This window comes from Macrobrachium nipponense, chromosome 39 (assembly GCF_015104395.2).
Source record: "Macrobrachium nipponense isolate FS-2020 chromosome 39, ASM1510439v2, whole genome shotgun sequence".
Taxonomy (NCBI): domain Eukaryota; kingdom Metazoa; phylum Arthropoda; class Malacostraca; order Decapoda; family Palaemonidae; genus Macrobrachium; species Macrobrachium nipponense.
The window spans coordinates 8246980-8270600 of NC_061099.1; the positions used below are offsets into that span (position 1 = coordinate 8246980).

General features: G+C 36.0%; 1 protein-coding gene and 1 long non-coding RNA gene across 3 annotated transcripts in view; one reads left to right on the forward strand and one right to left on the reverse strand.

Annotated features, from left to right (window-relative positions):
* LOC135210096 (serum response factor-like) overlaps positions 1-23621 on the forward strand; it is a 454183-nt gene that overhangs the window by 38700 nt on the left and 391862 nt on the right. The window lies entirely within an intron of this gene.
* Positions 11071-23621, reverse strand: part of LOC135210097 (uncharacterized) — a 32716-nt gene continuing 20165 nt past the window's right edge. The window contains exon 2 of the long non-coding RNA XR_010313452.1: positions 11071-12685. This is a non-coding gene — a long non-coding RNA (uncharacterized LOC135210097). The remainder of the gene's footprint in view (positions 12686-23621) is intronic.

Consider the following 23621-nt stretch of genomic DNA (forward strand, 5'->3'; position numbering starts at 1 on the left):
TCGGAAAAAAATTCGAAAGAAATATATTATAGAAATGAAATACATAGAAAATGTTGATTTAAGAAAATATTACTGACTCTAGTGACAGAACGATGAAATTATTTTAAGATATATGATTGAAATACTTAGAAGTTATCTCAAGAAAGGAAGTATATATTGGACGCTTCAGAGAGGTCATAACTTCGCCAGCGATTTGCACAGTACAAATAATATCTCATTTCCCGAATTCAAGCTAATGAGGACAATGATCAGCTTGCGATGTACCCTTTCATATCGGTGGCTATTGGCCCATTAGTATCCTGAGGTCCACACCAGACCTCTTCCGTTTGCATAAGGTACGCTTATCGGCTCCATACATCCGAGTGACCGTTTGGTTAAAAAAAATAAACAAATGACATTGATACTTTTATTTTTCTAAAGAACAAAAATTAATTACACTAATGATCAGTAGCTTTCATAATGGTAATATTACGTTGCCAAAGACTTCTCCTTCAAGCCCAGTCATTTTTTTTAAAGTATATTGATTTGAGTTTGAACCGTATTTAGCTTTTGTTCAGTGTCGTATGCCTAGTTATCATTTTTTAATTTAACCACCCATTTATAGTCAACATCTTTTCAGTCGAGAGATCTATATATATTAGCATTGAAACTATCATTCTTTTCGGCTTTCATTTGATTTATTCTCAGAACATTTCATTCTTGCTGAGTCTCCAAGCGATTCAACAAATGTAATGTTCATTATACCCATAAAAAAACAAATGAGTCTCTTGTATGCTGAATATTACATTTGCAACAGGTCTTGTACTTTATGATCCAATATGAGCTATTTTCACGTTCTGTTTCATACTCCAATATCAGCAAATTTCACGTTCTGTCTTACATTTTATACTTCAATATCAGCAATGTTTACGGTTTATCGTGTATTTTATACTCCAGTATCAGCAATGTTCAAGTTCTCATGTATTTTATACTCCAGTATCAGCAGTGTTCACGGTTTATCGTGTATTTTATACTCCAATATCAGCAATATTCACGTTCGATCTTATATTTTATACTCCAATAGCAGCTATGTCCACATTCGATCTTATATTTCATACTCCAGTATCAGCAACGTCCACGTTCTGTCTTCTAATTCTCCTTAGTAAATTAATTGAACCTCGGTTCTAGTAACGACCTTGCGTATTTCAAGTCCCTTCAATATGCGTATCGGAGGGCGGTGGGAGGTCCTATACGCACTAACGATCACTTGAGATCTACTTGTGCACATCACGCCCTCATAAACAAAGGTCGTCTAGGCGTCTTTTTATCTCGACTATTTTTTTTTTTTTTTTTTTTTAATGAGGCACCTCGGCCTCCTCATGAGATCGTGAGTGGTTCTCGTAGTTTTAGATGATTAGTCTCTTATTTGATGAACTTGGTCTTGATTTCCTATACTTTTAATGCAGTTTTTTTTTAATAAAAGAAATATTCTCATGCTGCTTCAACATAATACAGATAGGCTGCCATTTCTTGGTAAAGACATGTTTTCATTAGTGACAAAATCAGTTCCTTGCTTCTTTAAGCATGCAGATATACTCCCATTTAATATTTATTGGTGCATTCAGGTTTTTCTTGGTAAATTTGGTGTTACCAACGTGAGTGTTTTTTTTTGTCATTTTATGATGGTTTAAAATTTTTATTTTTGTTTTTCTCGTACTTCCAAATTTTTTTGCTCTGGTTTCCATTCCTGTCATTCGTATTTGGAGTAATTTATAAAAGTGGTATTTTTCTATTTTTTCCTACAGTCCTTTTTTATTTTTTTTAAATCTTGGAATAATTTTACGTTTAGTGGATTCAACAGGTAGAAACTGTAACATCTCCTCTCTCTCTCTCTCTCTTCTTTCTCTCTTTCTCTATTTACCAGGTAGAAACTGTTGCATCCTTCTCTCTCTCTCTCTCTCTCTCCATTTACCAGGTAGAAACTGTAGCATCCTTCTCTCTCTCTCTCTCTCTTACACACACACACACACACACACACACACACTCATTCAAAAGTAGAATTTCCTTTTGTTGGTCTGAAACTCGAGCAGATTAGGAATAAATGCGTCTCTCTTTCGATTAGAAATGGTCAGTTAGTTGTTTAGTGTGGGAACGTTTGAATCGATATCGATCATAGAATTTCTAACATGTTTCGTCACAGGTTTCTTGATGTTTTGTATGAACTTCATGACGGCTTCGCGTTTTTAGTACCCGAAAGATGTTGAAGACAATTAGTAATCGCTATAATCGCCGAATATCTCTAGAAAGAAAGGAATTACTGTACCTCCATTCATATTCACATTCCACCCTCTCCTAACAATTGTCGTTAAAAGACTTTCAACCATTTCACGAGTTACTAGTTGTTTTCCAGGATAGTTCATTGACGACGTAGTCTGGGAAAAACGGAGTCGCGAAAACATGAAATTCCCCTCAAATTTCGGTCACTGCAACATTAAAAAAATATTGGAGGAGGTTGTGTTTGCAAAGAAAAGATAAGAATTACTAGTTTAAGTGGCAGTTTTTTTCTCTCCCTCTCATAAATCGGGATACTCATGTTGGTCAAATTACTTGTCTTTTTTTATTTACGATACTGTTCTTATTTTAAAACGTGTCTTACCGCAGAGGTTATAGTTACGATTAAAAACGTCGTAACACTTTGGAACAACTTGTAAACTTTTACGTTATTTTAAGTATCTGGACGCGATGTACTTATGATATTGTAAACTTACGTTTTTTTAAGTATCAGGACGCGATGTACATATGATATTGTTAACTTTTACGTTATTTTAAGTATCAGGACGCGATGTACTTATGATATTGCAACACCTGAAAAATTTTGCGGATGCTACGACACCATCCCCATTCACATCTCGTCCAGGTGAACGAATGAAAAAGGTACACATCCCAGTCATGCTAAAACTGCCAGCCAGTCTGACGGACTGGCACCAGTAAGTGGGCAGTCTTTCACAAGAACTGGTTCAATGATACTCTCCTTTTTTTTTTCTTCTTTTTTTCGTACCTGCGACGGAGTAAATAATAAAAGCGGCCAGGTTGCCATGGCAACGGCATGTGGTCTTGACCTAAAAGAGGTGTCACGTCAGCGATATTTGGTGTTAATGAACGACGTGTTGGCCACCGCACGGCTCTGGTTTTTATTGGCCGAAATGGCACCGGACAGCGACGGTCTTTTGTTCGAATGTCATCTCGAGCAGGAAGTCGGGCAAGCCAGGTGACCAACTTTAAAGCACGGGGTGACGGGGTATAGTTCACAGGCAAGCAAGCAAGCAAGCAAGAGAGAAGATAACTTGGAGGGGGAGGGGTGGGAAGAAATGATCTCTTGCAAGCCAGTTGACTAACTTTAAGGCACTGGGTGACGGGGCATAGTACACAAGCAAGCAAAGCATGCTAGGAAGCAAGCAAGCAAGCAAGAAAGAGAGAAGATAACTTGGAGGGGTGAGAGGAAATGATCTCTTGCAAGCCAGGTGACTAACTTTAAGGCACTGGGTGACGGGGCGTAGCACACAAGCAAGCAAGCTAGCAAGCAAGCAAACAAGAAGAGAGAAGATAACTTGGAGAGGGGGGGAGGGGGAAGGGTGGGAGGAAATGATCGCATGCAAGCCAGGTGACCAACTTTAAAGCACGGGGTGACGGGGTATAGTACACAAGCATTCAAGCAAGCAAGCGAAAGAGAGAAGACAACATTAGCTATCAGGGCAGGCCAAGGATAGGAGGTGAAAGTTACAGCGTTCTATCAAACTCGCGCAAAGGGATGACAAAGCGGAATACATAAAACAAAGGACGGTGTTGGGGGCGGGGGGGGGGGGGGGTGGGGGGGGGGGGGGGTTGCTAAAGGGGCCTGTTGGAGAGGGGGTAAAGGTGTACAGCAATGTCTCGCAAACAACGAGATTAAGTAACGATTCGCAAACATCGCCAGAATAACAAACAAAAGGAGGTAAATAAAGTGGCGTTGATAACACGATTGTTTTAGGGAATGACCGGAGAAGCTTTTCATTGCTGTATGGCATCTGATTTTGATAAGACCCAATGGTTTGTTTAATATCTCTCTCTCTCTCTCTCTCTCTCTCTCTCTCTCTCTCTCTCTCTCTCTCTCTCTCTCAAAACGTACGGATACTTACCCCGTTTTCAATGATTTTAAGAAAAATGAGTACAGTACTACCATCGATGTATTAAGGATATGAAATAAAACAACATCAGTGATTTCATTCATTTATGCGTTTGTAAATTTTTTTTTTTTTTTTTATGTTTACTGATGTAAAACAATGTTTTCATCAGATTGTTCCATACCTTTTGATAATGGAGTGCAGCTGCAACAGACTTTGCTTTGAAACTGTAGGTCAACACTTTTACTTACCTGAGACGTGGTTCCGATGGCACTTTCTTTGTCTTGTGTAGAATTTTGTAGGATTTTCGTCTTGGTAAAACTACAAAACTACAGTGGTACAAGGTGTACTTTGGGGGGCCATGTTTTTGGCAGAATTTCCAAAGTGAAGTGGAAGTGGCTATAGCGTTGTCTTGTGTAGAATTACGTAGAGGTTTCGTCTTGGGAAAACTACAAAATTACAGTGATACCAGCTGTATTTTGGGCTCAAGATTGGCAGAATTTACAAAGTTATGCAAGGAGAATGAAGTGGAAGTTACTGTAGCGTTCGTATTTTGTAGAATTATGTAGAGCTTTCGTCTTGGGAAAACTACAAAACTACAGCGATACCAGCTTTAATTTGTAGCGCATGAATTGCCAAAAAGCCAAAACTGGGCAAAGTAAAGGCATGAGGAAAGCATTTAGGAAAATTGTCTTAGTCTGAGGAAAATTTATCTAAGGAAAATGGAGTTGAAATTATAGAAATTATGCACGGGTCCGACCGGTTTCGTCCGTGACATTCTCAAGCACACATCTGTATATCCATTTTAGATATTCTTATAGAAACATACCTCCCCCCCCAACCCTTGGTGCACCGTAGGCATTTACTTAAGTAGTTCTTTGCAGCGTCCCTTCGGTGATCCTAGCTGCAACCCCTTTCATTCCTTTTACTGTACTTCCATTCATATTCCCTCATCTGTCTTAACTATCCACCTTTTCCTAACACGTTATGGTGTGGGAGGCGAGATGGTGATCGCACCGAGCGATTGTGAATGGGGGCCTTGTGCTGGTGGTGTTTTTTTGTGTCGGGGGGATGGTGATAGGTTGTTCGTTCACTCTTTCGGCTGAAACATGATTAATGGGATGGGTTTACCCGATAACGAAGTGGTTGTTAGCGTGTTTGTCGATCCGGTGTTTTAGGTGTGTCTTTTGGTAATGTATACTATATATACTATAAATACACACATACATATATATATATATTTATATATATATATATATATATCTATATATATATATATATATAGATATATATATATATATATATATATATATATATATATATATATATATTTGTGTGTGTGTGTGTGTGTGTGTAGGGGAGAAAGAGGTGAAAGAGAGATGACTTGTCTAAATGCATATGTATGCGGAGAGAGAGAGAGAGAGAGAGAGAGAGAGAGAGAGAGAGAGAGAGAGAGAATGGCCACTTGAAGATCGTATCTTATTTTATTATTACAGGAACATGTGGCTTAATGGTATCTCATTATGGTCGTAAATTAAAGCTATATAGTTTTAATAAGGTATTTGAAGTGGGATTCTTTAAGAAGACGCTCTCTCTCTCTCTCTCTCTCTCATAGAGACGGTTTTAATGGAGATTCTTAACGTTTTGTGACTGTGTAAATGCGTGTCCAAACAGTATCTGTATCACATATTATTTTAAAAAATTCAAATGTTTCAGTATTTTTTTTTTTTTTTTTTTTTTTTTTTTTTTTTTGACCTGAATGAGTTACAGAGCCGTCACTGAAACCGAAGAGCGCCGATTAAATGTCCCGGACGAACGTTTATTGATGTTCGCGGACGCAAAAATGTTTGGACTGAAAGTCAATAAAGATTAATAAAAGGTGGAATGCACAGAGACTCTTCAAAGAGAGGCAGCTTTGGTCGAAGATCCCTAGGGAGAGCTTATGGAAATCGACCCCTACTGATTACCATAACTTCCCTTCGAGGAATGAAGAAGCCTTCTTGTCTTTGGGAGGAGTTTGTAAGTTTTTTTTTTTTTTTTTTTTTTTTTTTTTGTCGTAAATCAAGGGACGCTTCGACTAAGTAAACATTTGATTTGTATGAAGGTTGTTAAACGGAATTCTTTCAGATGGCATCTTGTTCGAGTTAACATTTCCCTGAGAATATGTGATGCTTTCAATGTGATAGTTTATATATGTAAGAATTTTATAAATCAACCTTTGAACGATGGGGAGCAGCAATTCGTCATTACTCAAGAGGTAGATGTCAAACTCCAGTTTCTTTCTCTCTCTCTCTCTCTCTCTCTCTCTCTCTCTCTCTCTCTCTCTCTCTCTCATTTTATTGTCTTTGAATATCGTCCAGTCAGTTGAGAATTGTAAAGTTCTTTGAATTTTGTATTGTAATTACTAGTCCGATTTCGTCATTCATAATAGCTAGTGTTGTCAATTTTTTATGAATAAAAACCTATATTACTTACGAGTTTAAAAAAATAATTTTTTTGTGCATTGTAAAAATGTCTTACATCAATACTGAACCTTTAGATATTTGTAAATTGAATGCTTTAACACAATGAAATGGAGAAGTAAAACCGAAAATATACACTCTACTTATATCCTCCTCACCGCGTCCTCTCGTTGGAACACATCAACGCTTCAAGAACGTTGATTGACAGAGCGCTTTCTCGCCGCGACGTCTCACGACACTGAACGCTCCCTCGTTGTGCTACCTCGCAACGGCGCGTTTGGTGGGTTTATGGTCGTAACTGTCGACCGTAGCAACGCAAAATTCAACGTTTTTTTTAATAGCCTACCAAACATGTTGAACGTTAAACCCACGCTACTGATTGAAGGAAGTTGTGTGTGTGTGTGTGTTTTCCCGAGTCTTTATCTTAAATGGTAAGGCAGCTGCCATATGCATTTTGGTTCCAACTGTAGGTTTGAAGGCTTTACTTATATTTGAGTCACGTGATTCCTCTCATTATTTTAAATCATCGATGGTCAATATTTACTTATATTGGAATCATGTAATTCTTGTCATTAATTTAAATCATATGTGGTCATCATATAGTTTTTATATTTCAATCATGTAATTCATCTCATTTTAAATCATTGATGGTCATCATTTAATTAATTTTTAATCATATCTTTCCTCTCAATTTTTTAATCATTAATAATCCTACCCCTTCATAGGATATCAGAGTACTTCTCTAAAGTGTATTTGATCTATAACTAGATTCGTATACATTAAGGCACTTGTAAATAAAATGATATATTTTGATGTATAGGTTTTGTAAAATACAAATTTGTGAAAGGCTTAATAAAGTCATATTCGCCGTTAATTTGACTCAGTACCCCAGTTTCGATTATTATTTTCAATCTGTTAAGGTATTTTTTTTTAAGGGAGATTAAAGAGAATAAAAGCTATCTGCAAATCCTTCATTCAGGTGTAAAGAAAACATACAAAGCGAGATATGTACGGGAGATGGGACTTCGTATTGTGAAAAAGTCCACATGAAAAAAAAATGAAATCGTTGCACAATTCAGTGAAATTATTTATTAAATGCTTAAAAGTATATCTGAGTTTAACCAGACCACTGAGCTGATCAACAGCTCTCCTAGGGCTGGCCCGAAGGATTAGATATATTTTACGTGGCTAGGAACCAATTGGTCACCTAGCAACGGGACCTACAGCTTATTGTGGGATCCGAACCACATTATATCGAAAAATTAATTTCTATCACCAGAAATACATTTCTCTGATTCCACGTTGGCCGCGCCGTGAATCGAACTCCGGACCACCGGATTGGTAGCCGGGCGCGAAAACCACTCGTCCAACGAGGAACTTATTAAACGCTTAACGATGGCGATAGTGTGGGAAAGGAATCCTTTTTGAAAGTTTGTTCATGGCAGACGTGTATTGAAAATGGAATATATTGTAGGATATTTTATGACAAGGAGCTATTTATTTCTTTTTCCTCAGTTTTTTCCTCTCATGAAAATGTAATAGGTGCTGCGGTCATAGTTCCTAGGGAATGTCATCTCGTCATTTCCTCACTAAAACGTAAATGTCACGAAGTGTTTATCTTGAAAAGAAAAACTGGGTTTCCCTTCCCTGATTTCATCTGTTGAACATATTTTGTTGTGTTTCCTGTATTTAATCTCTTGGAAAGACTCATTATTCTTGGGAATTTTTTTGCCTCATTAGTAGTTAGTTAATTTTTTTAATGTTTTTTCATATAGAATATCAACTCTTGAGAACGGTTAAGTTTTTGAGTTTATTTTCGTGGCAAGAAGGTTTTATAATTTTTTTTTCTCTTATATGGAATGTTTGTTCCTATGAACGGCCATTTTTTTCGCCCTGAGAAGTTTGTTTATTTTTAAAATGATTTTTGTTTAGAACATTAGCTCTTACGAACGGCAAGTTTTATTTTTATTTTTATATTCCTCGTGAGAAGCTTAATTCCGTATGAATTTTATTTTTATTTTGGGTAGAATATTAATTCTTACGAACTGCAGTTTTTTTTTTTTTTCCAGAGAAGGAGAATCTTTTACATTGATTTTATCTTACATAAAATATTATTTCCTATACGAACGGCAATTTTTTCTTTCTTTTTTTTTTGTCCTGAGGAGAATTTTTTGCATTTTTTTTAATCTTACATTAGAATATTAATTCTTACGAACGGCCATGTTTTTTTTCTTGTCCTGAGAAGGAGAATTTTTTTTTTTACATTGTTTTTCTCTAACATTAGAATAATAATTCCTACGAACGTCCAACTCTTCCTCCTCTCAAATTTCCCGAAAGTGGACCGCCCGCCTCCCGCAGTTTCCACACTCGAGTCTGGCATCTCGCTCCGCCTGACTTTTATGGCCCGGTTCACTGCCTTAATGTGAATTAAAATGCCCCTAAGTTGCCTAATCCCGAATTTCGTCATTTTTAATTCTTGAAAATACATTTCATAAACATGGATTGAATGACGTCGCTTTTATGATGAGACACCTGTTATGTAGTATGTGTTCCTTTCGTAATGGAATTGTGATTGATCATGAAAACCCTAATTTTTTTCTTATCGGAGGATCTTAATGCTTGAGAAATCTCCTTTTGGCAACCCTTCTAATCTACGCGGTTTTTATATTTTGTTGAGGGGGTGATTTAATGTTTATCGTGCCCCTCTCTATGTGGTTTTTATGGGCAATTGGCGAGGGAACGGACGCCGCCGTAATTTATGGGATTTGATCGCAATAACTTCGAAGTAACGCTGGTTCCTCATTCCCTTTACGAAGAGTCAATCTCCTGCTCGGTTGCTGCCTAGCTACTTTGGTTAACTGGGAATATAATAGTATATTCATCAGCGGCTATGATAGCAGCTGCTTTATTACCATAAATGCCCTGCCTCTCTCTCTCCCTCTCCAGCCCTACCTAGGCACCTATCTCTCTCTCTATCTCGTTCTCATCTTCTATCTCCTCTCTCCTTCGAGACAAAAGTGACGCTCGCTCTCACTCGCTCTCTACAACCAGGTGATGATGAATTACAGACTTGAGACTCCACCCCCTCCCCCTCCCTCCCCCATACCTCCGTGCATCGTCCCCTTCCTCATTACACCCAAGGGCCCCCCCCCACCCCCCCCCCCCCCTCCCCGCGCGAAGAAAGCTAGAGCAGCAGTAGAAGGATTTGGTCGAAGCAAAGTTCTACATAATGAGAGGCCGCTTTTGGAAATGACACGTTCGGCTTCGGGGGATAAGCTACTCTCTCTCTCTCTCCTTCTCTCTCTCTCTCTCTCTCTCTCTCCTTCGTAAGACATCATCCCTCGTGTTAGAGAGACGAGCGGGCGGCGGTCGGGCGGGCGGCTTGGCACTTAAGACTGATTGTTAGTTGCTTTTAACTGTCGGCGCTGATGGGTCATTAGCGGCCTGCCCGCGTGTAATCTCGACCGCAGGCTCAAGGCGGTCTCAGGAGAGAGAGAGAGAGAGAGAGAGAGAGAGAGAGAGAGAGAGAGAGAGGGGGGGGTTATCGTGGGTGGGTGCGTGAATGTTGGTTAAGTGAGTGGCTCTTAATTTTCGCGTAAGGGAAATGAAGCCTGTAACTTACGAATTATATGATATCATGAATGTGCTTATGGATGAACAGAATGAGTAATTATACATACATATAGATATATATATATATATATATATATATATATATATATATATATATATATATATATATGTATGTATATACAATATACATACGTACATATTAATCATTTGTGTATCTGTGCATATATATATATATATATATATATATATATATATATATATATATATATATATATATATATATATATATATTTATATATATATTTATATATATAAAATATATACCTATATGATATATATATGATATTTCTATTTATAAGAGTATTTTTCTTTGAGGATGAGAAGCAGTAACACATTGTGTATCCTATCTGTGATTTTTTTAACTGTACATCTTAAGTCTTAAGTTTTAAGAATATATATATTTTAAGGACGCTTCAATTTTGATCTCGTAACTAAACCATTTTTGTTTTGAAAATATCTAATATTTTTATTATTACTCTTAGTCTTGTTTTACTAAAAATTGTCTTAAGGTTGAATTGTATATAAACCCATCATTATCTAGAAGTTTCTCTGTGTTCTTGTATGATGAATCATACTGTGCTATTTAATAATGGCTGTGCTGTTTTTCCTGTTTTCACTACAAATGTTGAAAATTTGGAGGTTTTGTGGAAAATAAATCGTGTTTTTTATACAAACTATGATTTTTTTTGCATCTTTTTTTGCCATTAGGAGTGATATATATGCGTGAATGAGGAAACATTTTGGAAACGATGTTGTATCTTCGAAAATTTTGGGATTTTGAATGGCATTTTGAAATGTGGTAAATTTAAACGTCATTTTGAAATTTGGGAAGTATAGAATGCCATTTAGAAATTTTGGAAATTTAAATGTCATTTAGAAATTTTTGGAAATTTAAATGTCATTTAGAAATTTTGGAAATTTGAACTTCATTTGAAATTTTGGAATTTTAAATGTCATTTAGAAAATGGCGTGGGTGATAGGTATTTGATTTGACATATCTTACCTTTATCTGTGATGCCATGATGGTAGAAATTGTCTGACTGCGTTCTGGATTTTGAAAAGCACTTACCTTGCTTGCTCGCTCTCTCGCTGGCAGGGGTTGGCGAGGTTGGGGCAGTCGAGTTGAGACCAAAAAAATATCTATTTTACTTACCGGATTAAATAATTTAAATGGCACAATAAGCTTGACATACGAATTGAAAATGCAATAAAAGTAATCTTTGCAATACATGACAAACGACATATTGAAATGTTAGCTTTCAACGGACAGTCTCAAGAGTTAGAATGAGTTCAACATTCCAAGAGATACATTGAAGTTCGATATTCCAAGTCAGTAACATTCCCAAATTCGATTTTCACTTGATTCTAAGGAAAGCTGAATAATGCATACAAGCACAACGTTTTAAATGAAATATTAGATTTTAACATTTTAAGATATTGCAAATTTTATTCTTTGGCACGACTAGTAAGTTAATGTGAAGACATTTCAAAAATTAAGTTCTGATTAAAAAAAAAACCAACATTTACAATAATGTTTCAGTTCAGCACATTTCTATAATAATTTTATAGATATACATCCCCTTTGTGGTAGTTTAATGGATTACAGAAAATGACTGAACAATGCTGTTGTTTGGGCGACTCTTTTTTTGTAAACAGTCATGCAAATATAAAGATATATACGATGATGTTTATATAGACATTTGTTAACAATAAAAATAGACAGTATAACATAGTCTCCCCTAATATGACTGATAATCATCAATACATTTACTAGTAAAAATAAGCAGGTGAATGTTATTTAATTTAATATATGAAAATGCGGATACATATTCATGACATCTCCCATAATGTGACTGATGATCAGTATATATCTAGTAAAACTAAACTGTTATTTTATATTTGAAAATGTGAATACATATTCATGACATCTTCCATAATGTGACTGATAGTGATCAATATATATGTAGTAAAAGTAAACAAAGCGTTATTTTATATATGGAAATGTGAATATATATATCCATGACATCTCCCATAATTTGAATGATAGTGATCAATGTATATCTAATAAAAATAAACAAAGCGTTATTTTATATATGAAGAAGTGATTAGATATTCATATCTCCCATAATATGACTGATAACGATCAATATATATCTAGTAAAAATAAACAAGTATTATTTTACATATAAAAATGCGAATATATATACATGACATCTCCCATAATATGACTGATAACGATCATTTATTCATACGCTGAACAAATCTAGGTCTTAAGGATGAATCTTCCTTACGTTCAGACCGTAGGTTTGCTCGATATGAAAAATACAAATTGATTAAAAATTTGTCAATTTCTGTAGACATTCACAACAGTCATCTTCTTCGGCTATCGTCGGTTGATCAAGTCGAACTTGCCATCCCTTCGTTGCTTCTTGCCTCCTGGATCTCGACAACCTGCAAAGAGAAATTGATAAAAAGGGAATAAGCGACTGCTTGATAGTCAATCAGACGATAAGTTTTAATAGGTAGAAAATAGTATTTAGTAATTGCTTTACATTCAAATTGTGATGATAAGTTTTTATGTGTAATTCAGTGGGTTTTTTTTTTTACTAGGTCTAGATGATTTTTTTTATGATTTTATCAAATTGAGTTGTTAATAATGCTGAAATAAGTTACCCCTTAGAATTTACCTTTGATGTCATTGACAAAACGTGGAAACACTAAAGTTCGTCTTCAGCCTTGCTCAGTTAGTCTCCTCTCTCTCTCTCTCTCTTCTCTCTCTCTCTCTCTCTCTCTCTCTCTCTCTTTCTCTCTCTCCTGAGAAGCATTAGTTTCACACATGTTTTCAAATATATAATTTTTCGTCAGCTCCCCACCCCCTCCTCTCTCTCTCTCTCTCTCTCTCTCTCTCTCTAACTGGGACGTGATGTCGATAAGAATAATTAGGATTCGTTTGCATACGCGTGTTACATCCCGAAGGGAGTGAAATCTGAAATCATCTCGGGTTAGCAAGTACCGCTGATATTTTTTATATCAGAAATCCACCAGTCTCCCCATAAAGGCCACTAATTAATGTGTGTACATCCTCCAATTTACAAATAATGTGCTGCATGTAGAGATAAGGCTCCTAATGACAGTCAGAAACCAACACCTGACCAGGGAACATTCTGGTAAAGGACACTGAGAGAGAGAGAGAGAGAGAGAGAGAGAGAGAGAGACGTTGGTTTCACTCTTCTGGTGCGGTTGGTTTGGCTCAACGAGGGACAGAGAGATGTACCTCCACATGTTGTTTACCTCGTCGAGAAATACAAATAGGCATGGTGTAGAGAATGCATCTATAATATTACTCTTTTGGCCTTGAAACGAGGTCTTGAAGCGAATTAAAAAAAAACTGTTGTGTATTACTGGTAACTAACTTACCAAACCATCAATGTGTTACTATTAGAATACGCTTTTTATATTTTATATATATTCTGGTTTATGAAGGATTTAATAGTTTTACCAGTTGTGCAATTCTCAAACATTTCTTGTATATTATCGATGCCTGAAGGAATTCAAGCGAGCGAAAACAGACAATACTGACCACAAAGTAAATTATGTCGAAACCAGCATTCCTGATGTGTGTGTGTTTGAGTGAGCGTATGTGTGTGTGTGTGTGTATGTATGTATACATCATCTCGACTATTTTGTGATAGCTTTTGTTTCGGTATCTGTGTTTATAGTCATTTCTTCCACATGAGTTCCTTTGGACACAACCTAATTCGTACGTAGCTGAAAGTATATTTTCGCGTAGTTAAGATAAATACACACGATTCTGCTGCGCACTTTAGATAAACAAATATATTTATATCTGCTGCCTTAGAAACCCATCAGCGTAGGCAGGCAGTCAGTCGTCTATCTAAGGAAAAGGATTGGTATTACTTTAAAAGTATTACAATCTGACCCTGGAATGTGAAGGCACCTTTTTATACCCTCAACTTGATAGCTGTTTTTTTTTTTTTATAAACCTCTTACAGAGAGAGAGAGAGAGAGAGAGAGAGAGAGACCGTTGGTGTACTGTTGTGTAGCTGGAAATAGGGTTTTTGTTATAATCAAGTTTAAGTCGACATTATCAGGGGCGTAGTCTTTTTTTCTCTCAATGGGTCTTTGGGCCGTGGTCTAACACGGGGCGCATTATCTCACGAACCAGGGAGAGAGAGAGAGAGAGAGAGAGAGAGAGAGAGAGAGAGAGAGGTTCTGACTCACAGTGTGAAGAAGATCTTGAAATTTGAAGATTATATAACAAAACATTTTGGTCGTGCGAACGTGACTGCAGTAAATTATTATAGATGTCTTATTATTTATTCAAAACTTAGGTGAAAGTTTCAGAACAATTCAGTTAAACTTACAGATTTACAGGATTCAGTTTAACAGTCATTTCTTATTTTAAAGATCGGCGATGTCAAGCGACCTTAGAAGGTTAATTATTTAGCTTTAAATTTTTGTTTTTTCCATTTCACCTATTTTTTTCCTGCTAATTTGTGTCTGTTGTTAAGGCAGATTTATGTCGTCTTTGTTGTATTTAATATTCCCTTGCGCATGTGGACATATGAATACAGGATGAAGCGTATTTACAATATTTTAACATCTGATGAATAGCTTATAATAGAAATTTGTTTGGCAAGCGCCCGATGGAAACTTTTACATAATGTTGCATATAGCATTTCTGTAAAATAACCTCTCCTAAGGGTTTCAATGCAGCTTGGAATCTCACTTATTTCCAAGGGGTTTCACGTAGGATGGATTCAAGTCTTGAAAATGCATCGAAACCTTTTCTGGTCTTGTCTCTAAATTTATCAAGACAAAGTTTGGGTAACATGTCTGTTGCAGTAACATGTGTGAAATGTGCATTTTCATTTATAAAAATAGTGAGGGAACATTTGGTGCGTATGTTTGTGACTTTTAACTGCATTGTTGAAAGAAATATATATATATATATATATATATATATATACTATATATATATATAATATATATATATATATATATTTTTATGTATATATTATATTTATATAATATATATTTTTTTTTTTTTTTATGTATACACTTCTACCTCTCGTTATCAACAAAACATTTTTACTGCTAAGTGATCGTGTGGGCGTCTCAAACTTAAACGAAAATATAAACTCAGAGTCTTCCGTAAGTGGAGAGTGGATATATAGCGCTCGGCGGTAATAAACTGTGAATAAATGGTAAAAAAAAATATTCAAACGAAGTCACTAGCATGAAAATACACCAGAGGAACTTGGGAAGCGATGTATCATATTCTCTGTATTGATATATATACTACTAGGTCTTGCATTGTGTGATATATGCTTCCTTCTAAATTGTATGTCCGTGTGTATAAATGGTGCATCATCTCTTTTGTGATAGTAGAGCCACGGGCCTGTAAATCACCTAAATATATGATAGTCAACCATATATGCAAGTTTGCAATCTTCCGATCTCGTAGAGTACAAATTGCACCATTATAGATTGTGTGTGTGTGTCTGCAAGTTCAGGGGAGATACCCCCTTCCCCCTCCCTCTTTTGAAAAATGGCCGATGGAATCAGCGTTTAAGTAACTAATTCAATTTTTTTTTAGTTATATATCAAGTCTATTATTTGATTTGGTTCAGTGTTGCCCATCCCTTTCTTATCAGTGTAGTTGCTGGTAATGGAGTTCTCTCTCTCTCTCTCTCTCTCTCTCTCTCTCTCTCTCTCTCTCTCTCTCTCTCTCAGGCATCTATACTGTTGTTCACCATTGTGGCGGTACACCTATGGACCAACTACATGTCAACTTGAAGGGGTTTCACCTCTCTCTCTCTCTCTCTCTCTCTCTCTCTCTCTCTCTCTCTCTCTCTCTCTCTCTCTCTCAGTATACCGTTATCTGCAGGTGGAAAAAAATGACTTAAAATCTTGTTCACATCCATACACGATCATTTCACGTAAACACGTACATACGCTCATGTAAAACCGCACGTATATACCCATTTGTATGCATACACACACACACACGTTCGAACAGTGTGTATACACACCCACTCAAAATCACACAAAAATCTACACACTCAATGCACAGTTCATAATGGCCTCGGAAATGATAAGAGAGACGACTGCGTGACGTAACGACTTGGGCGGAGCCTCCGAGACGAGCCAATGATTTATTTAAGGTGCTTTATTGTGCTGTTGTTGAGAAATTGATGATGGAAACTGATGGTGGTGGTGATGATGATGATGATGATGATGATGCAGTGTTCGTGGTGGTGTTTGAATAAGGGACTCTCTCTCTCTCTCTCTCTCTCTCTCTCTCTCTCTCTCTCTCTTATTGAATAAGGGACGTTTTGGAATGGCTCTCTCTCTCTCTCTCTCTCTCTCTCTCTCTCTCTCTCTCTCTCTGAATAGGGGACGGGACGTTTATTCTCTCTCTCTCTCTCTCAGGCATTTACCATTTTTAATTTTTGTGGCTATTTACTTATTTACTTATTAACCAACTACGTGTCAGCTTTAAGGGGTCTCTCTCTCTCTCTCTCTCTCTCTCTCTCTCTCTCTCTCTCTCTCTCTCTTTAATCTTGGGTACGCGATAGTGGTTGATTAATCATGGCATTCCATGGGGTTTCTCGTGTCTTCTCTCGTATGGCTTCAGTATTGCTCTTGTTTTTATTTTGGACAAGAGAAATACCGATAGTAGTAGTTGTAGCAGTAGCAGTAGCAGCAGTAGTAGTAGTTGCAGTAGCAGTAATAGCAGTAGTGAAATAATAACATTGTCTATGTCGATATAGCAAATTTTATTCATTCGATGTATGGTGATAATTCTCTTTGAAATTTGTTATAATTATATTCGTAGTAGCAGTAGTAGCAGTAGTAGAAGTTTCGGTAGCAGTAATAGCAGTAGTGATATTATATTTTTATGTTGCTGTAGCAAATGTATACTTTCGACTGTATTGTGAAAAATCTCTTTAAAAATTATTTATTAATATTATTATTATTATTATTATTATTATTATTATTATTAGCAGTAGTAGTAGTAATAGTATAAGTGTGAAATTATATGATGTTATATCGATATTGCAATTATATCTACTGTATTATACAATAATATTACGAGAATCTCTGATGATACTTAAAACTCACTAATGGAATTATGTCCTGTATCCTTGTGAAGGTAACTGACGTTAGATATAGAAGAAATTTCAATTATGGTTTTTAAAGTTGGTTGTGAGATTCTGGTGTGTTGAAAGTATTGAAGTTAAAAAAAAAGTGTTGAAAGTATTAAGTTAAAAAAAAAAAAAAAAAAAAACCAGGGCGTGATGCTAAGATCTACGGTCAAATATCGCGTTGCTTCACCGACGAAAATTGAAATAAATACGCTATACTTTATTAGAAATAGTAGTTGTGCACTGTTCAACATGCACATTATTCATTTTTTCACATTTTCATTCTAATAAATAAAACATAAAACCTTATCCTAAAATTCATGTGTCTCTAACTCAACGCAAAACACCTTTTTCCAGACCTTTTCAAGCTTTTGCATAGACCTTTCCTACCCCCACAACAACAACAGCAAAGTAGTTTGTAGGCTTACTCCCCGGAGTAAGTGATTAGGTGCGTTAACTGGCTCGAGTAGCGTCCGTCAATGGGCAGCATAGACCTCGTTAAGGGTACTGTTAACGTCAACAGGTGCGTCTAGTAATTCATATCAAATGATTATTCGGAAACTTGTCCTTTTATAATAAATGGAAAGAAAAATGAATAGGTTTCGTCTTCTGAATGATTAACAATATTAATAATGATGCTGTTAAGAAGAATTAAGCTTGATTCTGCCATCTCTTTAACAGAATTCCCAGAATTCCATTTCATTCCGAGAAATCCTGTCTGGAATTTGGATGGAAAAAACTTAAAACTTTGAAACCTCAGTCTAGCAAGATTTCCACACCTCCTAGTGCGGTGCACTGTAGGCATTACGTAATGTTCTTTTAAGCGTCTCTTCGGCCCCTAGCTGCAACCCCTTTCATTCTTTCGACTGTAGTTCCGTTCATATTCTCTTTCTTCTATCTTACTTTCCACCTTCTAATGATTGCTTCTTAGTGCAACTGCTTTGAGGTTTTCCTCCTGTTACACTTTTCAAACCTTATGTTGTCAATTCCCGTTTCTGCGCTGAATGACCTCATAGGTCCCAGCGCTTGGCCTTTGGCCTAAATTCAATATTCAATTCAATTCAAGATTTCCTCACTCTGGAAGCACAGTATTATAGTCATTGAAGAATGTGATAATGCAGGTTGCAAATTTGTCTGGTACTTCAAGTAATTCTGAAGGTGGCTTTTGGGAAACTGAAAGAGTCTCCTTTGAAATCGCACTTAAAATCCGAGAGGGCACGTAACTGCCCAAATAAGCCGCTTTATTCTTTGGGCATCTTACAACGTTGCCCGACTTGTATTGAAGCGTAAAGCGACGACTGGTGAATTGACTTTTATTGACTTTCTCTTGTTTCCTTTTAGTCAGACTTCGAAAGGTGAAGGCTCTTGTTAGATGTTTCTGTCTTTTAGTTATTGTGCGTCTCTGTTCGTTGAGTCCTTTAGACTAAATGAATGTGATCATGTATAATGAGGGCTTTGCAAGAATATACATCATTCATGCATAATCAGTCCTGTGCTCTAATGAATGTGATTATGCATAGTGAGGGCTGTGCAAGGTTATACATCGTTTATGCATGATATTCACTTAATTCAGACTAAATTAAACTTACTTTCATCCAGTCATGCTGTCATATTGAATATAAATATTATTACGATCTTATAAATAAATGACTCTCTTTCATTACGGTCTTGTATAAATTTTTATATTTCACTTACGAAATTCGTTTGCCTTCGTGAGAAACGTTTCGTGAAGGGTTGTCATGTGTGATTTCGTGAAGTGAAAATGAGTCAGACCTCAAGGGAATTAGAGCTTTTCAGACGAATCGCAGTTCGAGGAAATTACTTTAAAAACGAATCACACACCAAGGGAATTACTTTAAAAACGAATCACCTCTGAAGGGAATTACTTTTAAGACGAATCACACCCCAAGAGAATTATTTTTAAAACGAATCACGCCTCGAGGGAATTACTTTTAAAACGAATAACACCTTAAGGGAATTACTTTTATAGGGAATTACTTTTTAAAACGAATCACCCCTCAAGGGAATTCCTTTAAAACGAATCACCCCTCAAAGGAGTTACTTTTAAAACGAATCACCCTTCAAAGGAATTACTTTTAGAACGAATCACCCCTCAAGGGAATTACTTTTAAAACGAATCACCCCTCAAAGGAGTTACTTTTAAAACGAATCACCCTTCAAAGGAATTACTTTTAGAACAAATCACCCCTCATGGGAATCACTTTTAAAAACAAAACACAGCTCAAAGGAATTACTTGACAAACGAATCACAGCTCAAGGGAATTACTTTAAAAACGAATCACCCCTCAGGGGAATCATTTTTAAAAGGGAATCCCTTTTAAAAACGAATCACAGCTCAAGGGAATTACTTTAAAAAAGAATCACATCTCGAGGGAATTAGATATATTTTATTTTTATAATGAGAGGATGTTTAATTTTTATAATAGAAGGGTAACGCATGACAGAACCATTAAGAGAGGATCTGCCCTCTTGCCATGCAGCGTTCCGTGACGTCATCGTTCGTGGTCTCGGAGGGGCATCATTATTAAAAGGTCTTGGGAAGGGCGGAGGCTGGACAACGCCCGGATTACCAGCTGGTGGGTACGCCAGAGAGAGAGAGAGAGAGAGAGAGAGAGAGAGAGAGAGAATTCGTATAGGTCAGTCAAAATGAACAGAAGTTTAAAACTAATATTCCCTTAGACAGATACGCATAACTATGGTAAAAATAATTGCGAAAGAGAGAGAGAGAGAGAGAGAGAGAGAGAGAGAGAGAGAGAGAGAGATTTTATATAGGTAAATTAAAATGAACAATTGTTTAACAATTTCCATTGGTGAATAATTATGGTAAAGAAAATTTCGGAGAAGGGAAGAAGAGAGGAGAGGAGAGAGAGAGAGAGAGAGAAGAGAGGAGAAGGGATGAGAAGGAAGAAGAGAGGGAGAGTATCGATAAGCATTCGTATATGTCAATTAAAATGAACAGAAATTTGTAATATTTCCTCATACAGATGCGAATGAGTATGGTAAAAATAACTGCGGAGAGAGAGAGAGAGAGAGAGAGAGAGAGTTTCATATAACGATTCCAATTGGTAATGTTACCTCATACAAATGCAAATAATTACGATAATATTATTTATGATAATTGGAATTACAATGATAATGAAATAATGAAGGTAATAATTGATGAGCAGCTCATTTCCAATCAGGTCATTACGAATTAGGGATTATTGTTCGTTCTAATACAAGACATTGAATTAGACAATAATCCGTGCTGCTCCATTATCGACGTCCTGAAGGATTAAACAGGTTTATAGAATACAATGATTAAAGTCCTTCGTAAATTATTTGCATTGTAATTATTTTATACGATTGCTTAATAAATATGTACCCGCTACGAACTGTTCATATCGAAGACAGGATTTTCTCAGGCGGCCATGACAAAATTACGTCAATTAAGATCTCTGATATCGTTCAGTCCCGCATTGGTTACCTGGAGAAGTTGTTTCTTCAACAACTAATCGTTCCTATTGACTTGAAGACTTTTGAAGAAGTTGCTAACTAACTTGAACTTGAAAGTTGCTCTTTCAACAACTAAAGATTGCTTACTTGAAGAAGTTGCTTATTCAACAACTAAACATTTCTTACTTGAATAAGCAACTTCTTCAAGTAAGCAATGTTTAGTTGTTGAACAAACAATTTCTTTAAATGAGCAATGTTTAGTTGTTTAACAAACAATTTCTTCAAGTGAGCAATGATTATTTGTTGAACTAGCAATGTCTTCAAATGAGCAATGTCTAGTTGTTGAGCAAGCAACTTCTCCAAGTAAGCAAGGATTGGTTGTTGAACAAGCAGCTTGAAGAGCAATGTTTAGATGTAGAACAAGCAACTTTTGCTTTCAGACTCCAACTGCCAACACACAACACTTCATTTCAGCACTTGGGTGAAACCTATCATCAGGTTCCATGGCCAATTAACAGCAGTTATTTCAGCCTTCCAAAGTATTTATTATGGGCCGACTGCGGTTGGTCACATGGGAACATTAAGTGGAATTGTTCATGTAAAAAAAAAAATTAATTGGTAATTTTCTCAGCCAAGGGCACTTGCCCTTACTTATTTTCATTAATGTTACTCGACGTTCCTGTCGTTATCTACGAAATAATAATAATAATAATAATAATAATAATAATAATAATAATAATAATAATAATAATTTGGTAGAAGACCCTCTTTTAGGCAAATGCTGTTAAAAAAGGAGGGAGAATTAGGGCGAGGTTGATTTTAAATAATATAGTTTTTTCTATTTTCTATTTTCCTTACTCAGAAACATCGCTGAGCCTGAGAAGCGAATTGTAAGGAAAATAGAAAAAACAATATATAAAATCAACTCGCTTAATTCTGCCATCCTTTTTAAAATAATTAATAATAATAATAATAATAATAATAATAATAATAATAATAATAATAATAATAATAATACTTTATTATTATTATTGTTATTGCAAATAAGAATATGAAGAGTACATATATCCAATTTATTCTCATATATGAGGTTTTGCGATTTATTTACTTATTTATTTATGTACGTTTAATTAGTTTATAATTTTTTTTTTTTTCAAAATTTTAAGCGAAATGAAAAATCTTAATATCTTTGTTAAGTTGTTTAGTACAGGTTTTCGTATATGGAATGAAAATTTCCGAAATTTCTCCAAGAATGTATAATTTATTTATGAAATTTTGAAATATTTTCGTTTTACAAATAAATATTTTTTTTCTCCACTCTTTGCTGCTGTCTTTACTTTGTAAACAAAAAATGTATCTCTCTCTCTCTCTCTCTCAAGATTTATTTATTGTATTCTGTAACATCATCTCATTTTACGAATAGATTATTTTTTCACAACACCTTGCCATTATTATTGCAGTTGTCTTCCTTTTGTAAAGAAAATTCTCTCTCTCTCTCTCTCTCTCTCTCTCTCTCTCTCTCTCTCTCTCTCTCTCTCTCTCTGTGATTGGTTTCATGACAGGAGCGCTACTGTTGGACGCAATTAACCCAGAATATAGCTATTACCTTACGGTGACTCTTGAGAACGTATGTACACTTATGTACCCGAGTTTACCGGTATGTACACGTATGTGTATCCTTATGTACACCCGTATTTACCGGTATGGACACGACGTATATGTGTATCCATATGTACATATATGTACCCGTACTTACAAGTATGTACACTTATGTACCCTTTCTTTACAAGTATGTACACATATGTGCTTGCATGTATTAACACGTATTTAAACACACATATGTAGGCTACAGGTATGTACACGTATGTATGTACCCGCACGTACAATATGTACACTTATGTATTAATACGCTTTTGCGTATGTATACACCTGTATGTACACGTATGTATTAACACATATTTACTCTTATGTACATGAATTTATATATCCGTTTGTACACGTGTGTACACTATGTCCCCGCAACTCGGTAGCCCGACTTACACCATTATTAAAACATCTGCCATCGCTAGGGGCGCTCTTCCCGTAATTATTCTTCTCCCCCCCCCCCCCTTATTGATACTGTAACAGTCGCCTCCTGATTGGAATGCTGGAATTACAGCAAAGGCGATGATTGGGAAGAAGGCACATAACAATAATCGAAATGATTGTCCGGGTCTGCCATAATGGCAGATAGTCCGCTGGATAGTAATTTCGCAGACGGATAGTTATGGAGTCGATGACAATCTGGTGGAAATAGTCTGTGGTTAATATGTTGTTCGTTTGTTCGTGTTTTGTGTCGACATTTTTTTTTTACCGTTTTTTCTTTCTTTATTCAGCCAATGTCAAGACAGTAAGGCTCCTGGATGAATCAGGTCTCGATTTTTATCATTATTATTAGTATTATTGTTTTTTTTTTTTTTTTTTTTTTTTTTTGCTGATGGTGACTTGCAGGTATCCAGTCTTGAGTCGTCTTGTCTTCTTCACCTCTCTCTCTCTCCTCTCTCTCTCTCTCCTCCTCTCTCGTCTCTCTCTCTCTCTCTCTCTCTCTCTCTCATCTCTCTCTCTCTCCCTCAGTTTAATTAAAATTAAAATATCCCTTGAAGTCATCTTGTCCTTCTTCACTCTCTCTCTCTCTCTCTCTCTCTCTCGGCTGTATTTTGCGTTGAAGTGCATTCATATCCATAATGTAAAATTCATTTTTTATGAGTTCAATTAAAATG